This window comes from Notechis scutatus, chromosome Z (genome assembly GCF_049901735.1).
Source record: "Notechis scutatus isolate UNSWTSFEM ecotype Mainland chromosome Z, rNotScu1.2, whole genome shotgun sequence".
Taxonomy (NCBI): domain Eukaryota; kingdom Metazoa; phylum Chordata; class Lepidosauria; order Squamata; family Elapidae; genus Notechis; species Notechis scutatus.
The window spans coordinates 96,880,399-96,906,132 of record NC_142025.1 but is presented as its reverse complement, the minus strand read 5'-3'; the positions used below and the strand labels follow the sequence as shown (position 1 = coordinate 96,906,132).

At 37.1% G+C, this 25,734-nt stretch overlaps 1 protein-coding gene across 5 annotated transcripts in view; it reads right to left on the bottom strand.

The window, feature by feature from the left end:
- SRCIN1 (SRC kinase signaling inhibitor 1) overlaps nt 1-25,734 on the bottom strand; it is a 263,536-nt gene that overhangs the window by 106,307 nt on the left and 131,495 nt on the right. For 2 of the 5 annotated variants that reach the window (XM_087947870.1, XM_087947871.1), the window contains exon 1: nt 10,001-10,320. The exons of the other annotated variants lie outside the window; for them this stretch is intronic. The gene's annotated coding sequence lies outside the window, so the exon portion shown is untranslated. Of the gene's footprint in view, nt 1-10,000; nt 10,321-25,734 lie in introns of those variants that run through there. 5 annotated transcript variants of the gene reach the window in all.

Below are 25,734 nucleotides of genomic sequence, written 5' to 3'. Positions count from 1 at the left end.
TATTGCAATAAATAGTGTACATTTTGAAATTATATTGAACACCTAGTTGTGTTGAAATGGTAACTCTTGCAAATAATTACAGCCATGCACAAACATTGGAAAACTGAAGTAAAGACATGACTGCAGAAGTTTGCCTGTGTAGAACGTTTATTAACTATGAAGCAATTCTAATAAAAGTAGTGTGTAGGTTTTTTGAGGACTACTCCAGACAGACTCCGTACACACTTGGGGGCTCTCCTGAATTCATGACTCCTGTTTGATGAGCAGGTAGCAATCATGGCTAGGAGAGCCTTTGTGCAACTATGTGTTGCATACTAGTTCCACCTTTTCCTGGATCAGGAATTCCTGTGATTAGTCACTCAAACCCTGGTCATCTCTCAGTTGGATTATTGCAACATGTGCCATATAGTCCAGCTCTTGACACTGTTGTTCCATGAGCTGCATTGGTTTCCGGTTTGCTTCTGAATCTGGTTTGCTTCTTAATTTAATCAAAAGTTTTTGATTATCACCTTTAAAGCCCTTTGTGGCATGGATCCAGGATAGGTGAGCCTGCCCAACCTTTGCTGGCAGAGATGTTCTGCAGACGCTATCAGTAAATAAATTTCAGCTGATGGGGTCCAGGCAGCCCCTGTCATGGGCAGCCAGTGAAATGGCTTGAAGACTTGGCTGTGCCAGCTGGCTTAGGGCCCCAATGGAAAATGGCATCTTGGATATAGTTAATGGACTTCCTGCTCTCCATGTGTACTTTTCTCCCCTCCTTTTCATCATGGTTAAATTAAATTTTACCTGAATTTTTAAATGTGTGGTTCTTATTTATTGTTTTAATATTTTAATGTTAAATGCATGACAGTAAGCTATTTTAATGTTTTAATGCATGACTATAAGCTGCATAGAGTCACTTTGGCAAAGTGGGCGGCATAGAAGTCTAATAATAAAATAAATAAATAAATGTCTTATCCTATTTTGTTATTTAAAGTTCAGAATATCAGAAAAACAAAAAATAAAAAAAATCTTTGAAAATAGTGAAAATTGTTTACTTAAGTTTCTTGTCCAACAAAAAAAGTAATGAAAAATGAATGGGCTCTGAATGAACAGAAAAACGAGTGACTGGTACAAAAGAGGTTCACTGAGATGGTTTGTTATAAAACAAATATATGAAGGAAGAATAACTGGATTAAAATTGTGATTGGATGGAGCTGATGAAAAATATAAAGGTAAAAAGGTTAAGGAACAAAAGGCTACATAGGAGGATGTGTGTTAACTTGTGGGAATGAAATATACTGTAGTTTATAAACATAGAGAGTTATAGTATGAAGACTAGATTTAGTTCTGGTTCCTTCTTTCTGATTTTGTTTATCTTACTGGGTTGCATTCTGCTTTGCATAATAATGCTTATCCTGAAAGGAAGAAAGGTGTAATTGATATATATGTTTGTGTGTATGTTAGCGTCTCTTTCTACCCACTAGCAATGCATTTTCTATTGTGGAATGGTTGACATAGTGGCAAGTTTTTTATTTCCTTTTTCTCATTGTTATGTATTCTTCTGGTATTCAAATATTTTCTTCATATGTTTACAATAAGTTTCAATTAAGAAATTATGAAAAAGAGTAGCCATTTTATAAAAAGAAAAGACTGGCTCCTACTATTATAAATAAAAAACATATCACATAGCAAAATCCATGTAAAGAAAGACATATGTTTTATGCATAGAAAATCTATGTATAGGAAAAATAAAATGGCCATTTAGAAAGACATCTGTTTTAACTCAAGATAAGGGGACTATAAATAAGGAGGCATCTGTTCTAATTCCAGATAATGAAACATTTATTTCTAATAAGCTAACACATTACATTCAATTGGTAATAATTGGCTAAATCTTTAAACTAAAAAAAAAAACACCTATAAAAAGAGAGCTGGAGGAGCAGTCCATTACAGCTGCCACCCAACTGTATTTGGCAAAATGATGTTCAATAAATATATTTCCTTCGACTTTCACTGTTCTTTGGTGTATTTTATTAAATCTCCAGATTACATGAACTACAGGAAAAGAAAGTCTGATACTTTCAGCAGTAGCTATTTAAAGATTCATACTTGGAAATGAATTTGGTAGAAATTTATAAAAGAAAAGTTACTGTGCCTTGTCAGACAAAGCAATATTCATCTAGCCAAATACTGGAATCTCCAAAACCACCGGGGATTCTAGATTGCCATTGAAAATATTGGAATGTCAAAGAACTTTAATTTAAGACTGACAACCAAGTCAACTTATTCTAGCAGCTATATTTGGAGATAGAAGTGGCTTATATTATGAGAAAATTATGGTCTTAATAGCTATTGCCTATGTATGTATGGTATGGTATATATGTATGTATGTATGTATGTATGCATGTATGCATATCATCACCTATTATCATTTTAGCCATTGTCTATCCACTTCAGGATAAAGGCCTCTTCCACACATTTCCAATCAATACAGTACTTTCGTTTGTGCAGGTTTCTCTATCTTGTTTTCTAGTGCCGAGCATGTATATTTCCATATTTGGGATAGTAGTATGACTGAATTTTGAGACACTCTGCTCCAGATTTTGCATATGCTACTTTTCAACTATAGAATTAGAGTATGCAAAATCTGGAGCAGAGTGTCTCAAAATTCAGTCCTACTACTATCTTAAATTATTCTCTTACTGCAAAAAAGAAAGTTATTTTCTCCGTTTCCCTTGGTCCTGCAGATGGTGATGGCTAGTTTTCTGAATGCCTGATTTGTTCAACAGTGCACTACAAGCTTCTCAAGTATCCATAATTAGTTCTTAAATTTGGGAGAAGAGGAATGTGTATCTCAGCAAACCATATTCCAATTCAATAGCACTCTAAAGTGAAAGCAGCTGCTAGGCCTTGATAAGAGTGAATTGTCATGCAGCGGCACTACCTACCACCCAAGCAGTCTCCCTAGTTTCTATTCAGTGACAGAGCCATGGGAACACATCCAGGAAGTAGCAAAGCTGATCAAATTTGAAGCTCAGCCATGACAACAAAGGCCAAACAGAAGAGAGTGGATGGAAAAAAAGGACAAAAAGAAAAAGGTAAATTCAAATAATATTCCCAACTTTCCTCTAAAGGCAGAGGAATAATTAAAACCGATTAATTATTCATTAAAGCGTCCTTCCTTTTCTGTAGTATTATTATAACAGTATTATTATTATTAATAATAATATTACTTAAGCATTTCATATACTGGTAGTCATTGACTTATGACTGCAATTGAGCCCAAAATTTATGTTGTTAAGTGAGACAGGTGTTAAGTGAGTTTTGCCCAATTATATGATCTTTCTTGTCACAGTTGCGAAGGTAATTACTGTAATTGTTAAGTTAGTAATCCAGTTAAATGAATCTGGCTTCCCAGATTTTGCTTGTCAGAAGGTCACAAAAGGGGATTACATGACCCTGGGATCCTGCAACCATCATAAATACAGGCGACTTGCCAAGGGTCTGAATTTTGATCACGAGGATGCTGCAACAGTCAGAACACTTTCTTCAGCATCGTGAGAACTTGGAACAGTCACTAAACAAACGGTTGCAAATCAAGGACTACCTGTACATTATTTTAATTCTCCTTAAAATAATGTAATATTAGTGTTGATTATTATCACCATCATCCCCCATATCACAAAAGTTGAGTTGCACCTGGCTATCTAACGATTTTACAAATGAGATGAGAATAGAACAACAGACAAAGGGATAATAGGGATTGTATCATCTCTTCTGCCAAATGAGGCTCACATGACATTGAGCCCTGCTGGCGTGGTGGTTAGAATGCAGTTTTGCAGGCTAACTCTGCTCACAGCCAGAAGTTTGATCCTGACCAGATCAAGGATGACTCAGCCTTCCATTCTTCCAAAGTTGATAAAATAAGGACCCAAAATGTTGGGGGCAATATGCTGACACTGTAAACCATTCAGAGGGTGCTGTAAAACACTACGGAGTGTATATAAGTCTAAATGCTAACGCTAGCGCTAGCCTTCAGCTTCTTCATGGATCCAGACATGCCATCAACACAACACAACACAACCATATTTTGGTTTAGGTTAGCCCTTCTATATTAAATGAAGGACCTATATAGTCCACCTTTCTAAGAGGGAAACTCAGAATTAGAATAACTGGCATTGCACCCTCATGTTCCAAGTAAGTAGTAACAAGTGTCATACTGCCCTAGCCAGTTTTTTCTTCTATTCAATTGTGTCCAGTTCTCAGAGACTGCCTGGACAAATCCCTTTTATACATATATCCTGATCAAAAGTCTTCTTCTCCATGAAATTTATCTAGTCACCCTTTAAAAATATCCAGGATGGTGGGCATCATTACATATTAAGATATCAAATGGTGTGCTTTAACTACTGCAGATACCCTGCATATTATACTTTTTAATTTATTTTAATTGATTTTTAATTAATAACAAAAAAGAAATCCCAAAAACTTTAATTATGGTGAAAGTATACATTGTCAAAGAGAAAAAAAATACTATAATAAAAACGTGAAAAATATGACCAAAAATGTCATTATAACAAGTTACAATTCTACATATCTCCAATGCAAGCATTATATAAAAACTTTGTAAGTATAGGTCATAGAAAGCTCTATACTTATAGAAAGTACAGTAGAAACATGTGTTTTATAGAAACATTATCCTTAACACATCTCTAACAAAATACTATTCTCTATATGAACATATTGACACTTTTCTCCATGCCAAATTGATTATGAGGAAATCCAATTTTAAAAATCAGGGAAATGGTGGTAATATGTAAACATTGAATGGAAGTATGGATACTGCCTTTGGACCAAATGATAGATGATCAAGATGAATTTTTAGCATATTCTGTGTTAAAGGATGAATATCATCTATCACAGTGATCCCCAACCTTTTTATGCCGCAGCCCGGTACCAGCATTGCTGGCGCCGCCATTTTTTGATGAAAAGTGCTTCCGGTGAGCTTTCTACCCGGAAAAGCTCACCGGAAACACTTTTTCATCAAAAAGATGGCGGCGCCAGCAACCAGCGGCCCGGTAGGACTTGTTCCATGGACCGTACCGGTCCGCGGACCGGTGGTTGGGGACCCCTGATCTATCAGATATAACCCAAGGACAATATCTACAATTGTAACATTTGTCAGCAACATTGTTTGGATGGTAGTATTTTCATTTTTGGAAATGCCTAAAATATTAGAACAATGTGTTAAATTTTTTGAAGCAAAAAAACTATTATTATCTTTTATAGATATTTATTATAGATTTATAGATGTATTTGTTATCAATAAATTAATTATATATCCAGATATTAAGAAATTAATAGAATTAAAAATTAGAGGTTGTCTAGTCAATGAGAGAAAGTCTTAACTTCTATAAACAAGAGTGTCAATTTACCTCAAATATTATTTAGAATATTATTTCTTGTTTGATTGGATTCTCCCTACCATTATGTAAATATGTTGCTGGGCAAAAGCTAAAATTTGGGACATAAAGGTAGGAACTCTGTATCAAATATTATATCAAATCCTCTTTTCTTTCTTCATACTTTAGGGATGCATCCAATATTTTATCCCATCTTACAAGACATCTATTTCTTACCAAAATCATGAAAAATGCCTTTATTGTGATCTCACGACACATGTGCTACCTTTTTGTACATGCATCAAAATGTGGCACACAAGGTTGTAGAAATTTGGAGATCAAATTTTTATATAAGTGCACATTAAGGAATTGGGAGGGAATTTTTGTCACAATACATGCCTTTCTTCTAAATGACAGATTTCAAACTTTATAACTTTTCCTCATAAGGAAGTTACTTACCTGCTAATTGTTTTCCTGTTTTAAGGCCCTTGCCCGATCTACATTGTTTCTTTTGAGATGTCCTGAATAAAATAGTATAGTATTCTCCAAGGTGGTCATTTTGTACACATGCAATTCATTAATGAAACTACAAACACAGTGGTAGCATCCTTTGCCTAGTGTCAAATATTGTCCATAAACCCTGCACCACATTTCTGAACAAACATGTTTTGCTAAGTTCCCTCTTTTTGTTTTACTCTACAGTGCTTATCCTTTACTGATTTTCAAACCAAGGCACTTTTTTTTTTTGTTAATAGAAAATTTTTGATGCTTTATAGCTTATCGGGCTGCTGTGTATGTCAACATCTAGTGGCAAATAGACTTGACTGGAATGGAAGCAGCTACAAGAACTATCCCAGCCCCAACAAATATTCCTGGCATGATGTTATGCTGCAAGCCAGTCACAGAAACATCTTTTAAATGTTGGTGCTTTCAGATGATACTGAAAAAAAACATGACCTTGCTGGTTTTGGCTTAACACTATTATGCAGATTTAATTAAGACTGTTGAACAAATGTATGCACAGAATTTTAATGGGAAAAGCACAATGTAAAGAAGATTATTGCTATCTGTTCTATTTTATCAAATAAAATGATTCAATGCAACCCCTCTCCTCCCAAAAATGTAAATTAAAAGGACAAAGCATTCTTAATAAATAATTTCACTTCCGAAACTGCGACCATGCAGTTCAGGAAAGAAAAGAGACAGAAAGGTCTGGCGTGAGGAAACATTGATGGTAATTGAATGTTGTGAAACTGGTACCATGCCAATGCATAACCAGCTGGTGTTTACAGGGTGCCACAAGAGGATGTGATGGATGCCAACCTGCAGCCAACAATGCAGATGCCCTTTTTTCAGTCAAGTAGAATTGTTTTCTGGTGGGGCAGAAGTGCTAAAGGTTTTGTTGAAAGCTAAGTCATCCATATACTTTTTTTTCATGTGTAACTGTGCACAAGAGATAATAAGAATCTTCCAAGCTGTTTCTCTCTTCTTTTCAAGTGAACTCATCCTACCTTCAGTTTTCAACTAATGCTTTCCTGCCACATTTAGTTTGCTTCCCTCCACTCCACCCCTCACCTGACCACTTCTCTCCACTAATCCTTTATAAGTGAATATTTTCTCATTTCTTTCTCATATGCTTCACGGTTTCTCTACCAAAAATGCCTACTAAGAAGGAATGTGGAAATAGTACTCAGCATCCTAATATGAGGGCATTGCTCTCAAAATGAATGTGGTGAGTGGAACAATGCTCTAAAGGAAGTTAGACAATTAGAGGACTTCAGAAGGAGAAACAATACCTAATCTCTGCAGTATAGTCGTTTCCCCCCAACCTGATATTTGAACAGCTCTTACCCTATTGGTGTTTCAAAGGGTCCCACAGCCAGGTCTTTTGAGAAGATGACTCATGCCCTTGCCTCCCTCCCTCCCTCCCTTTTTCTTTCGCACTAAAGTTCTAGCTGGCTTACAACAAGCAAAGACAATGGTGCCAGATGATTTAACCACCATGTTTTTCACCTAATGAACATGTTGATTGATGTGTTTAACTAGAAGCAGCAAAAAAGACCCTTAATTGTTAACCCTCTTAACAAGTGCATCACTTAGCAATGGAAGTTCCATTCCCAATTGTGATGGTAAATTGAGGATTGCCTGTGTCATCTCTTATCTGCAATATTAAAGGCAAAACACCAGCCCATTATTTGCTGGGGGAAAATGATTGTAGATATATTATTGCAGTTATCTCCTGATATGGGTTTCCCAAAGGTATTAGATTGGCTATTCTCAGATATAAATGCTTGACTGAGAAGTCTTGGATCTCATCCAGAATAGCGATTTTTATATGTTTTAAACTTTAAGACAAATTTCTCACTTAGGAATGCTTAATTAAATATGCCTTTGAAAGTGTTTTAAGTCTGCAGGAAGAACTAGTCATGATTGAATGACTTTTTGTAAAAAAAAAAAAAAAGTACTCTTCCTGATAGAAACATACTGTGTTAAAAAGAATGGCTTTACTTTATTTATCACCGTAAATTTATTAGTTTTCTAAACACAGTGATTTGGTTTGGGAAGGAGAAATAAATTCAATGCAATCGATCAATTTATCTGCATAGAAAACAGAACATAACAGTACATTGATTGTGAAAATAATGGGGTTGCAGGCTGGAACTTATATTTTTGAATGCTCCTTTCAAGTGTCAACTAAAACTCCATGCAAGAAGAAACCTAATGTATCAATTAGAATGTACTTAAAGTTTACTTCTGGCTGTGCTATGTTCTATTCTGTACTAAGGAAGATTGTCAAGGTGTTGTTTTTTTTAATGCAATGGGGCATTTGAAAAATATCACATATTAATCCTGCTATGCATCAAATCACTAGTTATCATCCATTCTGATCTCTATATTATTTCTAAACCATTTCCCTGTACAAATGTTATGGTGTAACCCAGTAACAGATTTACTATCTCTGTGAGAATAAGTCTCCTGTAAAACACTACTGATTTTCGTTCACTGATTACACCACTGGTCCAGGCAATGCCCAGTTATTGCATAAATTAATAGCAGTGGTTCTTGGGAGCACACCCAATTAACATTGGATAAGTAAACTACAAAACAATGTAATACATATATGCAAAACTGAAAATTGCAATCTTAATGAGCAGTGGATAAGGCAAAGCTTACATCATTGCCAAAGAAAGGGTATGGGAGAAAAACAAAAATGGATTTTCTGGATTCTGGAATGTCCAGGCAAAAATATTGAACATACACATCCTCCTGAAAATTTTACATTGAGGAGTGTAGCAGGAATGAACAGGTGGGCATGAATGTCCAATTTCTTTCTCAAGAAGCAGTCTTAAAGTAGATAAAGTCTTAACTTTTAAAAAAGCTTATCAGGTTGCTGCTCCAGTCTCAGTGCTAGAACCAAGTTTATAATGCATGAAATAAAATTAAGACTATCTTTTAACATGTGCAGATCATTTATCTCACAAATGATGCAGTACTGAAAAACAGGGGAGTAGAAATTTCTGGATTGAACGATAAACCATATATTCCTTTTCAGAATGCACTTATGGCTGCATTTACTTTTCTAACAAAAATGGAAAATAATAAAATGGAAGAAGTAAGTCTTGTATCAGTTATGAAAAGAATAAGAAAAAGGAATTACTTTTTTAAAAATACAGTTTAAAAACAAAACAAAACAAAAAAAGCACCGTTGTAGTAGTAAAAAGCAGGCACTGACTGAAATGAATGAGACAGGAATTTCTCAGCCCTCTGAGCCATGAATATTATTGAAGGTCTTTGGATCATTATGATTGTCAGTCAATCCTGACCTACCTCACATGGTTGTTGTAAAATTTAAAGGACATCGTGCCTTTTTATACCAGGATTCCTTTGCAAATAGGTGGGATGCAAAAATACCCACCCACCTCCGCAAACACTATTGCTTCAGTTTCTCATTCCAAAGGTCCCTGTTGTTCACCCTAAAATAAACCTTCCTTCTCTCAGCTTAATTCCTTAGCATCCTGACAATTCACTCTGACCTCTGGAGTTTTATGGATGCTGTGGCTTAGCAACAACCCAAAGGTACATATAAACATTTCTCCTCTTTTTCCCCCCCCTCCCTTCTCAGAGAGTGGGATTCTGCTCTATCTCCGTAGTGCCATACTTATTTCACTATGCACCGGTTACATCAAAGGAGCAATATGGGATCATCTTCTGTATGGGTGCCCCTACTGGGGTAGCCAGACGTCCCTTGTTGCCTTCCTTGCCTCAGAAAACATTTTCCGCCCCAGGACACATTGTGGTGTCCTTTGATTTTAGGCAGAGCTTGTTCAATCTGGGCTGGGGTGAAGGGAATACTACTAGCCAGTTGCACTGTTTGGTGCAATGAATTATAGGAGGCACAGAAAGAACAATTTTCCTTTCAAAAAGATTGACTTCCCACCATCACCATAAAAGGACACACAGGGGGGAAGATTCTGTCTGTATTTTCCTTCCTTCCACAATGCAAACAGTAAAGAGAAGCAAGAGCTCAGCTGTGGGTCCCGCTCCCCTCTCCCCTCCCGGCTCCACTGACATTTCCCTGCATCACCTCCCCCGTCTTCATCCGGCAGCCTCCTTACCTGCCACAGGTTAGAACAAGCCAGGCCACCTTAAAGAACCTTCTGCCTCTGCCATCCTCAAGCCAACCCACTTCACACAATGGGAAGCTGCAGTGTCTATAAATTCATCCGTCAGCAGCAGCTCGGCTGCTTTCTTTCTGCACTCCCTTAGCTGCTGCTGGATACGGTTGTTCTTGGGTATACAGAGGTGATGTAGAGAGGGGAAGATGCAAGCTTTCTTTGGGGAGGGGAGCGAAATCACCCATTGGAGAGGAAGTAATGCAGGTGCAGCTCCCCCCACCAACTCCATTACACACTTGCCATCATACTCCTTCACTCCTCCTCCCCCCCCTGACCTTAGCAATGCAAGCGAGCTTCCTCTCGCTTTCCTTATTAGGACACAGTCACCGTGGCAACCAGGACTCCACCTGTCTTTTGGAGGCGGGGATTACGCTGGGCAGGCGGGCCGGAGAGATGGCAGTAGCCTCTCGCCTTGGCTGCCACTAGGCTGAAATCTTTTATTTCTCACCCTCTCTGGACTTAAAGCTGCTTTGATAGTGAGCCGGGCTGCTTATCCATCCCTAACTCAGGGTTATCCAGATGAGTAGAATTACAACTTCTATCATTCTCAGTCAGAAGAGCCCTATGAGAACTCTGAGTCCTTGCATGGAAAGATTTTTCTTAGTTTTTCTGGTACTGGATTTCTCTGCGGGCTATTAGAGCCTTCTGCACATGCTTTTCTATGGATTCACTATTCCTTAATTTTGATCAAACTGGGCATCTCCTCTCAACCTCTAGTTGGAAAATATAGTTCCCAGAATTCCCAAGCAACATGCAACAAGCTGAACAATATTGCACCAACAGCAATATCTGCAACTATAAATCCATAAAGTGATCACAAGGATTCCCCTAGCCCCAAAAGGTGACAAGCAAGGATTCCCATAGCCCCCAAACATCCATTTGGTGATCATCCAGATTTTTGCAGCCCACCTTATTTTGACATCTCACAAATAAATTTGTATTTAATCAACAAAAGCTATGGTTTATAATATGATTGCATGAAAGCTACTAAAGTGGAAAGTGTTACGATGCATCTATGTTACCCAGATTTTGGGGTTTAGTGTGTAGTGCAACTAGAAGCCAAAAGACAAGGATTTCAGGATAGGGGAAGAACATACCAAGGTCAGAAGATGATACTAAGGCAACTTTTGTATTTGTGCTACACCCTAAAGTTGAATTCACGCATCAGACACTTAATCATGGTTTGTTGGATAAAGTATGGTTGAGTCCATATCATGCCAAAGCACAAATTATTATTCTGTAAACCCACATTAAGCCACATTTGTGTTTATCATATTTTGGGTATTATTTTGCTATGTTACAAATAAATCTGACTCACAATAATTTTCCCCTTCCATTCAATCATGGCCAATTCTGAGACATCTTGGAGAAATATCTATAGTTTCCTTGGTTTCTTGGTTTGCCATTGCCACCTTCCTTTCCTTTCCTGAGAAAAAGTGATTGACTCAAGGTCACCCAGCTGGCTTTGTGCCTAAGTGGGGACTAGAACTCACAGTATTCCAGTTTTTAGCCTGATGCCTTAACCACTATACCAAACTGGCTGTCCACAATAATTTATTAGCAACCAAAAAATAATAAAATTACAAATGCAGAGCAGTTAAATAAAACTACAATAACAACATAAAAACCACAGGTACCAGGTCTAAAATACAAAGCTTAATAATTATATCTCAAAGGCCAATGGAGATATTCTGTGGCCTTTATAAAATGAAAAGTTTTGCTTTGATGATCTTTTAGCATGATATCTGGATGGAAAATTTTCTCCAAACCCCTCCCCCCAAAATCTGGTATCCAAAAACTGCTTTGGCTTTCACTTCCCTGTTTAACAGGATATACAACATGGAGGAGTTGGTCATGAATATGGCTGAGAACTAAATCATATAAGGACTTTTAAAGTTGAAAACAACATATTGAATTATACTTAAAAATCTGTTGAAAGCCAAAGCAATTCCTACAACACTAATGTTATGTTCCTTTGTGGTTCTGATCTTCTAGCATGCTAGCTGCTGCATTTTGTATCAATTACAGTTTCCACATAGTCTACAAAGATAGTTCCATTTAAGCATTTTGCAAAAAGCTAATCTACTGGTGATAACAACATGAATCATTGTTGCTAAGGCTTCCCACTCCAAGTACAGGCACAACTAGTGCCATAATCCAATCAAAACTTGGTCAAGCTTCCCCTGGCTATAGCTTCCATTCAGGAATATACAGTAATAGAATTATGAATCCTGGAGGAGTCCCAAACTAGAGTGGGACAAAATGCTGTCCTGTTCAGAATTATGACCAAACCAAACAGATGGTTAGACAGTTTCTGAACAAACAGCAACTCTGTCTTGGTTGGAGATCAGCCTGTTTGGTCCTATCTAGGTTCCTAAAACTCCACTGGGTAAAAAGTTCCATAGCATTTCCAAGAAATTACTCAGGCAATCAGATCTGTCAATGAAAATCCCAAAGATTACTGGATGGCAGCAAAGATGAAACAGACAGGGGTGGGATTCTACCAGTTTGCACCTATTCGGTAGAATCGATTGTTAACATTCTAAGCCAGGGGTCGCCAACCTTTTGGACCTCAGGGACCACCAAACTCATAATTTTAGATCCCAGGGACCACTAACTGGTTCTGTGGGTGTGGCCTAATTTGTGGGTGTGGCTTGGTGGTCATGTGACTGGCTGGGCATGGCTTGTATGTAAATATTATAAATATGTATATAAATATTGATTTTTTTATAAAAAAGAGCAACTTTTACCCAAAATCAGGCAAAGCAGGCAGATTGAGTTGCTCACAGAATCACAGATTCATTCAGAGATCTATCTATCTGCCATTGGCTAGCTCAGTCTGTCACATAAAATTTGCTTGCAAGCAAACTCATAAAATTTGCTAGCAAGCAAACTCACAAAATTAACACACAACACACCATGCATGTAAATATTGATTTTTTTATAAAAAAGAGCAACCTTTACCCAAAATCAGGTAAAGCAGGCAGATTGAGTTGCTCACAGAATCATTCAGTGATCTATCTATCTGCCATCGGCTAGCTCAGTCTCTCAAATTTGCTTGCCAAGTCTGCACTGAATCTGCTTGCAAGCAAACCTTCAGTCCTAAGGGAGGTTTGGCTGTACTGAGCCAAAGATCTAAAGACTAGCTAGAAAGCAAGAAATCTAATCTTTCCTGCTTCCTAGCTAATCTAAATCTCCTGGCATAGCAGAAGAGATGATGGTCGGAAAAAGGAAAAATAGCAATTTAGCAGGCAAGTTTACTGGGTAAGGAGTGAGTGGGCGGGGAGGGTTCCTGTGGGCCATGTGGGCAGCGCAACCTTGTGTTTCTGCACAGCCTGGATTAATTGCTTTGTGGGGGTCCTCTGGGGGTGAGATTTCTCTGCGGCTGCAGCCCAGCGGTTGGCAACGCTGTTCTAAGCAGTTCGGAGAACCAGTTGTTAGAAGAAATTACTGGCCTAATCCTGTAACAAAGGCAGGAAGGAAACATTCTGGTGTTGCTTACAGAAACTGCCTCTCCGTTAACCCTTATTACATTCTTGGCAGGACTAGACTTCCTGTCTCAGGAACTTCTCTGGAGTTTTTTTCCCCCTCCTTTGCTGGTACTTTGCTTGTGTGGAGTGACCATTCAAAGTTACAATGGCACTGAAAAAAGTGACATGACCATTTTTCACACTTATGACTGTTGCAGCATCCCCAAAGTCATGAGAGGCCAGGCGAGGAGATGTGTGCCTCGATGTGAGTGATATTGAGTTGGCCACGCCCACCAACTAAGCTATGCCCACAGAACCGGTTGTTAAAAAATTTGAATCCCACCCCTGGAAACACCTAGTGATCGCCTCAAATTGGGCAGCTGGTAGTTCTACATAGAATGCTAAGGCAAAACAAAACCACATTATACCTGGCCCAATACCACATGCACATCAGCCATGATTTGTGCTGGCAATGATTGACCACAATGTTGATTTTTTTTACAAACCATTGTGATATGTTTGAAATAAAAGTGAATGTGTGAAGCTTAGAAGAGGAAAATGGAAGCAGATGTGCACTCTTGCAGTCTTTAGTCACAATTTTCTTGTTGTATTTTTGGAAGCTGGAACCATAATTTGGATTCTATAGTATAGTGATTGCAAACCACAAGCAGGATGTCTGGAGAATTTGCTTTAATGCCACACACAATTTAGAACCCAAGGTTTGCAGAGTCATTTTAATGGTGGTGGATGTGGGTGGGGGAAATCCATTGATTTTCAGCCAACAATCTCAACCTTTACAATTGGCATCTGGCATACACGACTGCAATGCTTTGTCACAAGCCAGTTGTAGAATTTATTACTAACTGGAAGCAAAATCCCAAGCATCCTTTCATCAAAATGTCTGTCCTGCATGAGGAAGGACTGGTGTTTATCGGCTACTTTGAAAGCAGAAAGTCCTTACTTACATTTACCATGCCATAGGCAACTTGGGAAACACCTCAGCTTGGGAGTTACTCTGGAATTACTCTGTGGGTCCATGCAGAGCATTTAGTATTACATTTTATATTGCCTGAACTAATGTGGGTTATGGTGAAGATGTTGATCTTAGACAAGAGATAATTCTCAAGCCCATCATCAGTCATGGAAACTCTCTAGGTGATTTTTGGCCACTTTTCTCCCTTAGTTCTATCTCTATTATTTGTCTTTGTTGTGGGACTAAATTAAAAGGACGTTCTTGTGTAAGCTACCTGCAGCTCTTGAAGAAAAACAGGATATAAAATTAATAAAACCCAACTACTTTATATCATAGCAATATTACTAAGCAAACTGGGAATGTTACTCCAATTCACACATGTGTATATTTCAATGTCTGGCAGCAGAAGTCTGTTTTGTGCCAGGGGAGCAAGCCGCTTTGCTGCCTTAAGAAAGAAACAGCTATCAAAGCAGTGGTTGGGGTTTGTTTGTGGAGCCTCTTGAATGTCATAGAATGCCAAGATCTATTTTATATACAAGTATGCACTGGTATTTGTCCCCCACTTTTCATACAGAATCCTCAAATAGTGATGATTTTAATGCATTCGTGGGTTTCCAGATTTTGCTGAACTCTAATTTTTTACAGTCCCCGCCAGTATCGCCATAGAGTAGTTAAGGATCTGGAGGACTCTAGACTGCCCATGACTGCTTCAATATGTCAGATGCAAAACAGTAAAAGGATTTGCACCTTTTATTAATAGCAACAGGAATTTCACCCATTGTAAAATGCCATGTAGGGCTGAATCTGCTGAAAATGTTCTTTCTGCATTTGGAACCATCTACTTCTATATTTGATTTTCATAATACAAATTTATGAAGCTGTCTTATACTGAATTAGACTGCTAGCCATCTACCTTCCAAAATTTTAAGCAAAAATCTTTCTTAGCTTAATATCAGGCTTCTTTTAAGCAAGGTTTTGTAATATATATATGTAGGGGGCGTGCATAAGCGCACCAACGTGCCTACCGTCCCTGTCCTATTGTTTCTCTTATTCTTTTATTTTTCTTATATGTACCCATTTCATGTATTCACAACTATGTATACATTTATACTTATTATCTTGTAAACAATTGGCAAATCAAATAAATAAATAAATATATACAGAGTTTTCTAGTTGACCATCTGTTGGAGGGAGACATGTTCATATTCCTGCACAAGTAATGATTTATTGGGTGGTCTAAAACAATTTATTGTTTACAACAAGTTATTGTTTTTCAGTTTGTTCACTTGTCTGTCAAATGAAGTTAGAAGTGCTAAGCCTCCCAAGTGGGAGATTGAGGAGAAGGGAAGAATTTCAACATTGAATAGAAAAAGGGATTATGCAAACATTGTTACTTCTTCAATGTCCCCTTTCTCAATCTGAGATAGAGACACTCGCTATCAATGAAAGGCTCTTTTCAATAATGTTTTGCACAATCTTTCTCTTTGCCTTGCTGTTCTAGTCATTCAGCAGACTTTTAAAAAAATCCATTTTTAGTGCACACATCTGACCTTTGGAAATTAAATATTACACTCTCTTCATTTAGTTATGATTTTTGCATAGCAGTTTTCTGCTCTGCAAATATTATTTTATAGTTCTCTGTATTATTTGATAGTTAATGAAAGCCTGTTAAACCTTGAACTAGATTGCCTTGATATGGTTGTAGCTTTTATGAGGATTTTGTGTCATTATCAACTGATGTTTACTGCAACAGTGATTTTAATTTGTATTATTCTGTAGCTTGCCTAGAAAACTTTTATTTCTGGGGAACTGAAAAAATGTACAAATGGATAAATAAATAAGTAAATTATTTTTCCTATTTAGCAAGTGGCCAGCAACCTCTGGCTTCTGTTACAGTGATCATTTTAGCAGGAAACAGGAAGGTGGGTGGGTTTATAGGTTCTAATACTGTGAATGTTTAATGCTGTAAGTTACCAAGAGTCACTTTGTTGCCCAAATAAATTTGTTTAATAAATCTGTTTTGGATTCACCTTTACCCTCAAATAGATCACAGCACTGGCAGCACACTGTAGACCCTGCTTTTCCCTCCTTCCATTCAACTGCATCCGCTACTTGGAGAGTACCTGGATAAGCAGTTTTTTTGACAAAGTTTTTCAGAAGTGGTTTGCCATTGCCTCCTTCTTAGGCCTCCGGAAAGTGACAGACCCACTGTTATCTTTAGGCTTGTGCCTAAGTCAGGACCAGAACTCAGGGTCATCCTAGCTCTGTTAAATTATACTAGTGAAGGAGTTCTATCCTGTAGCGAAATAATCCTATTTCGCCTTAGATGCCTGGTTGTTTAAGCAACAAGAAATCTTATCCATAAAGCCACTGGCATTCAGACCTACCACATCATTTTTTATTCTGACTTGTTACTCTTTAAGAAGCATTCATTATGGTCTAGGTAGTTATCCTGCAGTTCCAATTTCTCTCCACACATCCCTAGTGAGCTCTATGTAAATACTAGATTCCATTGTTATTTTTCTTATTTTTGGTATAAGATTAGTGTTGTAAGATTTAAAGTAGCACTCCAAACCAGCAAGGTATATGTTTAAGGACAAGGTTCCCTCATGACTCCAAGCCTCAATTTGGTTATATTGTTTTATTGAATATCTAAAATAATATCTGACTGATAAGAACCATAATTTTTATTTCTGCAATAACATCATAGCACACATATTATTTACCCCACCCTCATCCGAATAGCCAGGGTTATAATATTTTGGACTCCTACATTAAAGTATATCTTGAACTACATTTACAAACATTGGAAGCTGACTTCATACAGTTTGCACAGCAGGCAGAGAACATGATGGCTTAGCATAATGTGAGAATCGGGTCAAGAAATAAGAGTTTTCAATGCTGCCCAGCATTTCCTTTGCATTTCTGAGATATCTAATCTCAAGGGAAGCTTCACACAAAATCTTTTTCTCTATATGAATCGTCCTTGATGGATGAGGTGATGATAGATTCTAAAATGCCTGCATATGTTAAAACCCTTTATAAAAGAAATAAAATAATGATGCAGCTGTTTGGAATAATTGGTATATAAAAATATTATTTCTATTAGTTTTTCTTGGAAGGCAAAAATTTCTGCAATCTAAAGTTGCATTTGGAAACCCCAAATTTTCTCTCCCTTTCTTTAAGGGGAACTTTGACATGATCTCTATAAGTTTGATTGGAGAACACTTTAAATTGTTTGTTCTTATGTATGCTTTGACAGCTGTACAGATACAGTAGTTAAAATGCTCATTAATCTTCTACATTTTGTCTTTTCAAGAATCTCCACCCACCCCCCACCCCCAGCAGCTGCAAATTCTCCTAACTTTTATGTGCTTTCATGTGGCTTGTACTCAAAAGAGTAGGAAAAATGAGGTAGGGAAGAGTTGGATATAAAATAAGAAAACAACCAATTTTAATTCCTTCTCCCTCTTCCGTACCATCCACCCAGCATAGAAAGCAATTGGGCTTGCCATGGTGTCAGATCTTTCTTTCAAAGGCCAAGGTCAAACTGACCCTTGTAATCTCCTATTTTCTTATGTTTGTAATTTTATGTATATGGGGTTTTGTAACATATCCCTGTCTGGCACATGTCACCCAGGTCTCAGCTGACATGGACATTTTCAAAGCAATTTAACTGCTCGAAAACAACAAAGAAAGCAGTGGGGCAGAAGAGGCCAACCATTTTAAAATTACTGCGTTTTTGCTCCTTTTTCAATTTCTATTTCAAACTGATTATGGAATAGTATGGATTACACCAAGGACATCTGAAGGAGGGCTAATCCTTTTGTATTGATAGAGAAATCCTTTGCAGATTTTTTTTTTTTTTAAAAAAAACTGGGAATATGAGTGGCTTTTTCTGTATTGCAAGGTTACATAAATTTGAGACTGAACACTCCTCTGAAAATCAACACTGGTTTCTTTCCATTCATAGTGTAATCTTCGGGTAGGGTGCATATTCTTTAGCACACTGGTTCAACAAATCCTCATCCTCACCATATAATAGGGAAGAAGGGAAAGAAGGAAAGGAACTATTATATCCCAAATCAGCACCTTGATTAGCAGGTTGTGTAGGCAATGGGCCCAGGCAATGACTTATTGACTTAATCATTCAGGGACATCATGGTTGTGGTCCAATACACATCTATCTGCAGGTTCCTACTGAGCTCAGTGGGATTTAATTAAAAAAAACATGTACATCTAATCCAAATGAAGTCTCCTTTGTATTTTGATTCTTCTAATTATGTATTTCAGAACACTCTCAGGTAGAGCTATTAATCCTCACCCCTTTTAGTAACTTATTGTTGTTTTCCTAGGAGGATCAAAGGGGGAGGGAAGGGAGGGGGAGATTGAACCACAACCCCTTTTATCAATGGGGAAATGGAAAACTACTGTGCTCCAGTTGCTGTCTTTTTGCTTTCTTTTATATATTTTTTCCATAAGAAAGGATCAAACGAGCAAGCTAGTGATTATGAAGCAGAAGTAAAAGTACCTCTCTAAACATTCCTAAAACAGAAAGGAGATGGTGGCAGGGCTGTATAGTAGCAGGAGAGGAAAATTTGGAGGGTGAGATAAGACAAGAGCCTGTATCAATTAGGAGGGACCCTGCAGCTCCAAAGGAAAAATGCACAAATGACCACTCAATGGTTATTCTTAAAAGTTACGATGGTAGTTAGCCTATTCAATTTTCCAACATTCACTGAAGCCCTGCAATATTATGAAGACTTAGAGAGGCAGTACAAATTTCAGATTTTCCCAACATATGGAAATATCTTAGTACTCATTCTGTCTTTTATCTTAGTCTATATAGAGTTTATCAAAAGGGAAGCCACTTGCAGGGTCTTGATGATACCTCACAAGTATCAGGCAGGTGCGTATATCCCAGAAATTTTTGGTGAATCTAGACTTGGTTCAAGTGCATGGAATGAGGTATATAGGAAAGACACTTTTAAAAAAAGAAAGCTAACAGAGGAATTGGATACTGAAAACAGGCATGAGGTGGTGGTTATCTCAACCCCATAAAGTTAGATTGAACCAATTTAGAAATGGGCTGCAGGTACTGCTATAGATGAGTTGGTTAAAGAGAATGGAGGGGGTGGAAGGAAGGCTCCTTAAATTGTCAAAAAGCAGCAAACAACAAGGAAAGGTGATGAGAAGAATGTCCAAATGTTATTCAGAAGAGAATAGCCCAAGTGCCACATTAAGACTCCATATTTTAAATCTAGATTAGAAATTGTAAGATTGCCTGGGACCTGTAGCACTTGGCTTTGAACCACTATTAAGAAAAAGCAAAGAAAACCTGAGGTATTCTAGAAGCTTCTCAAGTACAATGGGTGAGAATATCAATAGCTTTTTCAGTGTTGCAGTGTTATATTGCATCAGCAGTGCTGGATGAACCTGATAAGAAATCTAAGCATCTTCAAGGAGTTCATAATAACCCCATTTCTGAATTAGATTAGGTAGTTAGCTAAGAAATAGATAACCAATATTTGGCACTTGAAAAATCCTACTTCTCTATATGCTAGTTGTGGTAGGGGGAAAATGGAAACCATTAGCTTAGCTTATAAAGAACTCTTGATCTTTCTGCTTGATGAATTCAATGACATTCAGAAGAGTGTATTCTACTACATCTTAGTAAATCTGCTCAATGAAATATTCCATTTTATGTGCACTGATAATATCAGTTGCCTCTGGAATATTTGACCTGAGCAGCTAAAGAAGAAAGACCAATTTCGAAACTAATCAGATTTCTTTGACAATATTTGGCATCTAGTTCCTATTCAGCCACTGTACTATGAATGTTAAAAAGGTCAGATATATATGAATAAGCTCCCTTACCATGTTTAATTCTTTTTTTTTTTTTTTTGGTAAATTTTATTTGAGTTTTCACAAAGAGAAAAAAAATACAAATAAAACATCTTTTTTGAAAGTAGTATAATCCCGGGTTACATTTCTTCGTACAGACACAAATTCAGGTTCATGCTCATTTTTATATTCTATTCCATACCTTATTACTATTTTACATTTTCTGCATAACTTCTCCCCTCTTTTAATTTTCTCAATTTTATTTTAATTATCTTATCTCAATTCAAATCATTGTATTTATATTTTTTGTCTGTCCTGTTTCAATTATCTATTATCTTTTCTCATTAAACAAAATTTCTCCTGTAGTTACTGATTGGAGTGTGACACCTTTATACCTTTTCCCTAAAGTTGTAACATTCAATATAATACATAACTTCCATTCGGATTTTGCTTGGTACATTCTTAAAATACACACTGTATTCTTAAAAAAAGAAAAAAATTATAAAGTATAATATAATTAAAACAACATTCCATTCCAATTCAATTCTATGATTAATATTAATATTCATTAAAGTCTTAACATCTTTAACATTACTTTTCAATTAAATATCATACTTCTATGGGAACAATTATAAGCTTTCCATAGTTAATTCCCCCCCCTCTTCACTTATATTTTATAAAACATTAACTAATTAAAATGTTCCCGTTCCTTCCTAATTCAATTTTCTCATTTATTTTATTTCACTTATTTTATTCACAAACATTTCACTAAATTACACTAACTATTTTATCCCTCATTTTAATCATACATTGTTTCCAATTTTCTAAAGTTATTTCTATTACTAATATAACAATACAATCTTATACAGAATCCCTTTTTCAGTTAGATTTTCACCCATTATCTCTAAATAGGTCCTGTTTCTCTATATCTTGCTCCAGTCCTTTGTAACTTCTTTTCCTTTCCTTCTTCCCTCTCTTCTTCTCTCTCCCCTTTTTACCCCCTTGTCTCTCTACCTCTATTTCTCTCTTCTGTATTCCCCTTTTCTGTTGCTTTCCAGTATTATACTTATTTTTTGAATTATTTTTCTTTTCTTTGGTTGTTTTTTTAAGTCTTAAATTCTCCATTCTCTTTCCCCCCTTTCCTTTTTCTTCCCCACATAAAATTACTTGTTCATTAAAGATGGCTTCTTCTTTGTCCCAGTCTTCTTGTTTTGCAGTCTTTTCTTGTTGTTTCTCATAGTTCCAAATCTCCATTTCTAAGAATTGAAAAACGAAGCCAAAACTCTTCCCTTCTTGTGCATCTTCTTTGTACTTTTTAAATTCCATTTTCAATTCATCCAGAAGTGGTGCCATTGTATAAATTTTTAAACAACCACCCAATTGATTTTAGTCATTCAAATATAATAACCAAGAATCCAAAGATCACCAAATAATCCAAATACACGCAAGCTGTTTCTTTTTTGCTCTTTTTTTTCACTTTCTCTTCCTGGGGTTACTATTTAGTTGCAAAGTTTCAGTTAAAATGTATCTTTTAGAAGTCTTGTTGAAGTTTTACTGTAGATTCTTTTTAATTCCAGGCAATCTCCTCCCTCTTCCAGATCCTGCCCTTATTCTTTTTCTCTCCCTTCCTGCTTATGAAAAAGAAAATTTTTAATGTCCAGAAATCTTTATTATCCCTTTGGCATTTTGTTTTATTTTCAGCTTAATTGCCTATTGAAGTCAAAGCGGATTTTTCCGATTTCTTATTTAAGTCTCTTAGTTGTAATATAGGGAAGGAGAGAGAAGAAGAAAAAAGCCAAACCTTTCCCTTTTCACTTTCCTTCGCTGCTTCCGACTCTTCTTTGGGAGCGATGTTATTTTTGGTAAGTTTAAATTCCAGGGTACCTTAGTTGTTGCTTTTACAATTTAACCCGGTCAGCCAAAACTTTCACTTCTTATCTTCCTCCTGCACATTCTTTTCCAGTTGAGTTCTCCTTTGTGGTGGCTATTTCTGACCACCGCTGCAACCGCCTTCAGGAAAGGGAGTAATGGCCAGCTGAGGAGGAGAGATGCAGCTCTCCTCAACCCTGCTGGCAGTCTTCCCTCTCTTCACCACCTCTACGGGGTGGCTTAGCCCCAAAACCAGACTGCTCGGGGCGCTCCAGCGGCGAGCCCAGACAGAAACCGCGCACGATTGCAGATTTCTGTCTATCGCCGAAGCTCTTCAAACCGGAAGTCGGTCCCTTACCATGTTTAATTCTTGTTCAGCTTTACTTGTGCATGGATAACATTTGGCAGACACAATTTGAGACAGAATGGAAGATTTTGCCAGGGACACAGCTACTAATGCCTCCCCATCACTCTTCCTCCTCTTTCCAAATAGTGAAAGACAGTAGGTTTCTACCAGTTAAACATTCACATCCCAAATGATTTCTTTCCCATCTGGATCTTAAATTAGCTGAGTTTTTCTTTTCCTTTCTTGTTGTTGTTGATGGATGTATTTGCTACTATACATATGCTTCTTGCTTACATTCATTACTGTGCTTCCATCATTTATATAAGCAATTAAAATTAACTTCGCACTCAGTTTTCTGATTACATTGCATATAATAGCAGCAGCACTGAACAAAGAGGTGACATATTCAGATTATTTTTTATTTATAGCAAGGGCTCTTTTTTGATATCACTACCACCATCACCACCTATTTTTCAACAATCTATGGTTTACAGTCAGAATATCTGGTTGTTTAAGCAGGAACAAAAAATGGAGATTTATACAACTTTAAATGGGTTACCACTATGGGTTACCACAATGACACTGACCACATTTGGTTTTAATGGATCATTACTGAGTCATGGTGGCACGGTGGTTAAAATGCAGTATTGTAGGCTAATTCTGGTGATTACCAGCAGTTCCATCCTCATCAGTTTAAGGTTGACTCGGCCTTCCTTTCCTCTTTCTGGGGTCAGTAAAATGACCCAGATTGTTGGGGGGCAATATGCTGACTCTATAAACAACTTAGAGAGGGCTGTAAAGCATTGTGATGCGTGTATATATATGTGGCACTTAGGTGCTATTGCTATTGCTTACTTGTTCTAGAGCAAATTTCAGGGCAAATGTTAATTAGAACTGAATATTTGTTCCCTTCCTTGGTTCACCCAATTAAAGATTTCATCTGACACTTTACATTGGATTAATCAGTGACAAAGACATTGAGATATTTAAAGGTTATACTTTATTATAACCGCTTTCTTTCTTAATAATTATCTCTTCCATCCCTTTATTGCAAACCAATACTTCCTTACAATTATAGCCATCTCAGTCTTTCATCTGAAGGCCAGTATTATAAATATCCATCAGCTATTACTTATTGCCTTAAAACCACAGAGAAAAAAGAAAGCACTTCTATATGAGGACTCTGAGCCACTTCAGCAGCAATCGACATCCTCTGTGCCAATGTTGGAGAGCTAAGCAAACTTATTTCTGGCTCAGCCTTGGAGTATTTGCAACCACATAAAACTAGCCTTTTCTTTGAAACACTGCAGTACTGAGATTGTGGAAGATCCATTTCCCTATCTGCAAGAACTCTTGCTCCACTTATCTCTGGACTTCTCAAGTTCAGCAGCTTTAGCAAATCTTCCAAGGGGAAAAGCAGTTTCACAACTCTGCATCTTCCTCCTTTAGGAGCTGCTCAGATTTTTCTACATAAACGCAGACAAACCAACATAATGTAAAATAGGGGAGAGTGCAAGCAGCTTATTTTATTTTTGCATGAACTGGGATAAGGAATGTTTGTTTCTTCAGAATGTTTGTTTCTTCAGAAATGACTTCCAGCGAAACAACGAAGCGGTGCGGACGAGCAGCAGCTCCGTGAAGTCCCGCCGATTTCTTCAAGCCCCGAGGCTCTTATGAGCCGAAAGTCACCCTGGACTGGTAAACCCTGGACCCTGGTAAAGGCAGAGGGATGCTTCGGTAGTCGCAAGGAGAGTAGAGTCTCCTCGACTGACCCAAAGAAAACCCCTCCATCCGAACTAAAAAGAGAACCGCCAGCATGGCTGAATCGAAGCTGGGAAGGCAGCTGAGATAGTAGTGAAAAAGAGAGGAACAGCGTGCTTTGTCTTGGTCAGAATCACTCCAATTTCTGCAGTGGAATTTTCCTTGGAAAGTGGGACTCAAAGGAGGAAATTAGCTGCGATTAATGATCGGGAATGACTGTTGGATTTAGTAAAGAAAAAAAAGATATTGCAGCTAGAGGTAACTTTAAAAGTAAAGGACAGATTGGATTGATTAATTCAAATTTCTGGACTGTATTTTTACTACTACTCAACTTGAAGAACTTTGGGAAACTATTGGAAAACAATCTTATTCAGAGACATATTGATTGTGGTTAAAGTGTTTTTAATTCAGCGAATTTTGCACTCTTTCAATAATCCAGCGTGCTTTTGAACATCCTGGTACAGCCTATTGTTTACAGCGTAATAGCAGCAGCCATCAGAGCAATAAATTCCTCCCACCCAGTAAATAACAGCTGCTAGTAAATCAATTAACCCTTTCCTTGCAGACTCTCAATACTACCTCATTACTTTAATCAAACACTTATCAATTCATTACCTCAAAACTTACAACTTTTCTACCTCATTACCTATATCAATGATTAGATAATCAATTTCTATAAACAATTTATTAATGGTTTAATTGATTTATTGTTTTAATTGATTAGTGTGATTAGAGTGTTTAGTGCAAATGGTGTGATTACTGATTAGTTTAAAAGATCAAAATTCATATAATTTAATTGATTAGTAAAATTAGTGATTTAGTGAATTTAATTGAACAGTGTGATTAATGATTAGTGTAATTAATTGATTAGCAATTAGTGTAATTAATTGATTAGGCTGATTGTTGCTTAGCAAAATTATTTGACTAGAGAGATTATTGCAATTGATTGATTGGTGTGATATTGGCTATATTGATTACCCAAAATTGTTTAAGTAATTTAATCAACGTACCATCTTAACAAACCTACCATGCCAAGAAAAAAAAATCCAATGCCAAACCACAACCTAAAGAGAAAATAATCCCCACCAATGAACCACAAGACTCTTGCACATGCCTTAAATGCTATGAAACTCGAAAGGATAATGAAAATTCCATCAAATGTTCTCTATGTAACAAATACGCTCATCACGACTGCTTGGGATTACCTGAGCAAATGATTCAATACCTAGAATCATCCAATGACTTTCCATATCTCTGCAAATTATGCAGGCCCAAACTGGATCTGTCTGAAAGAGTTGATATCATAGAAACATGAATAACATCCCTTAACACCATAGTAGCATCCCTGGATGCTTTAAAAGAAAGATTATCCAACCTTGAAAAAAAAGACACAACACAAAAACCTGAACAC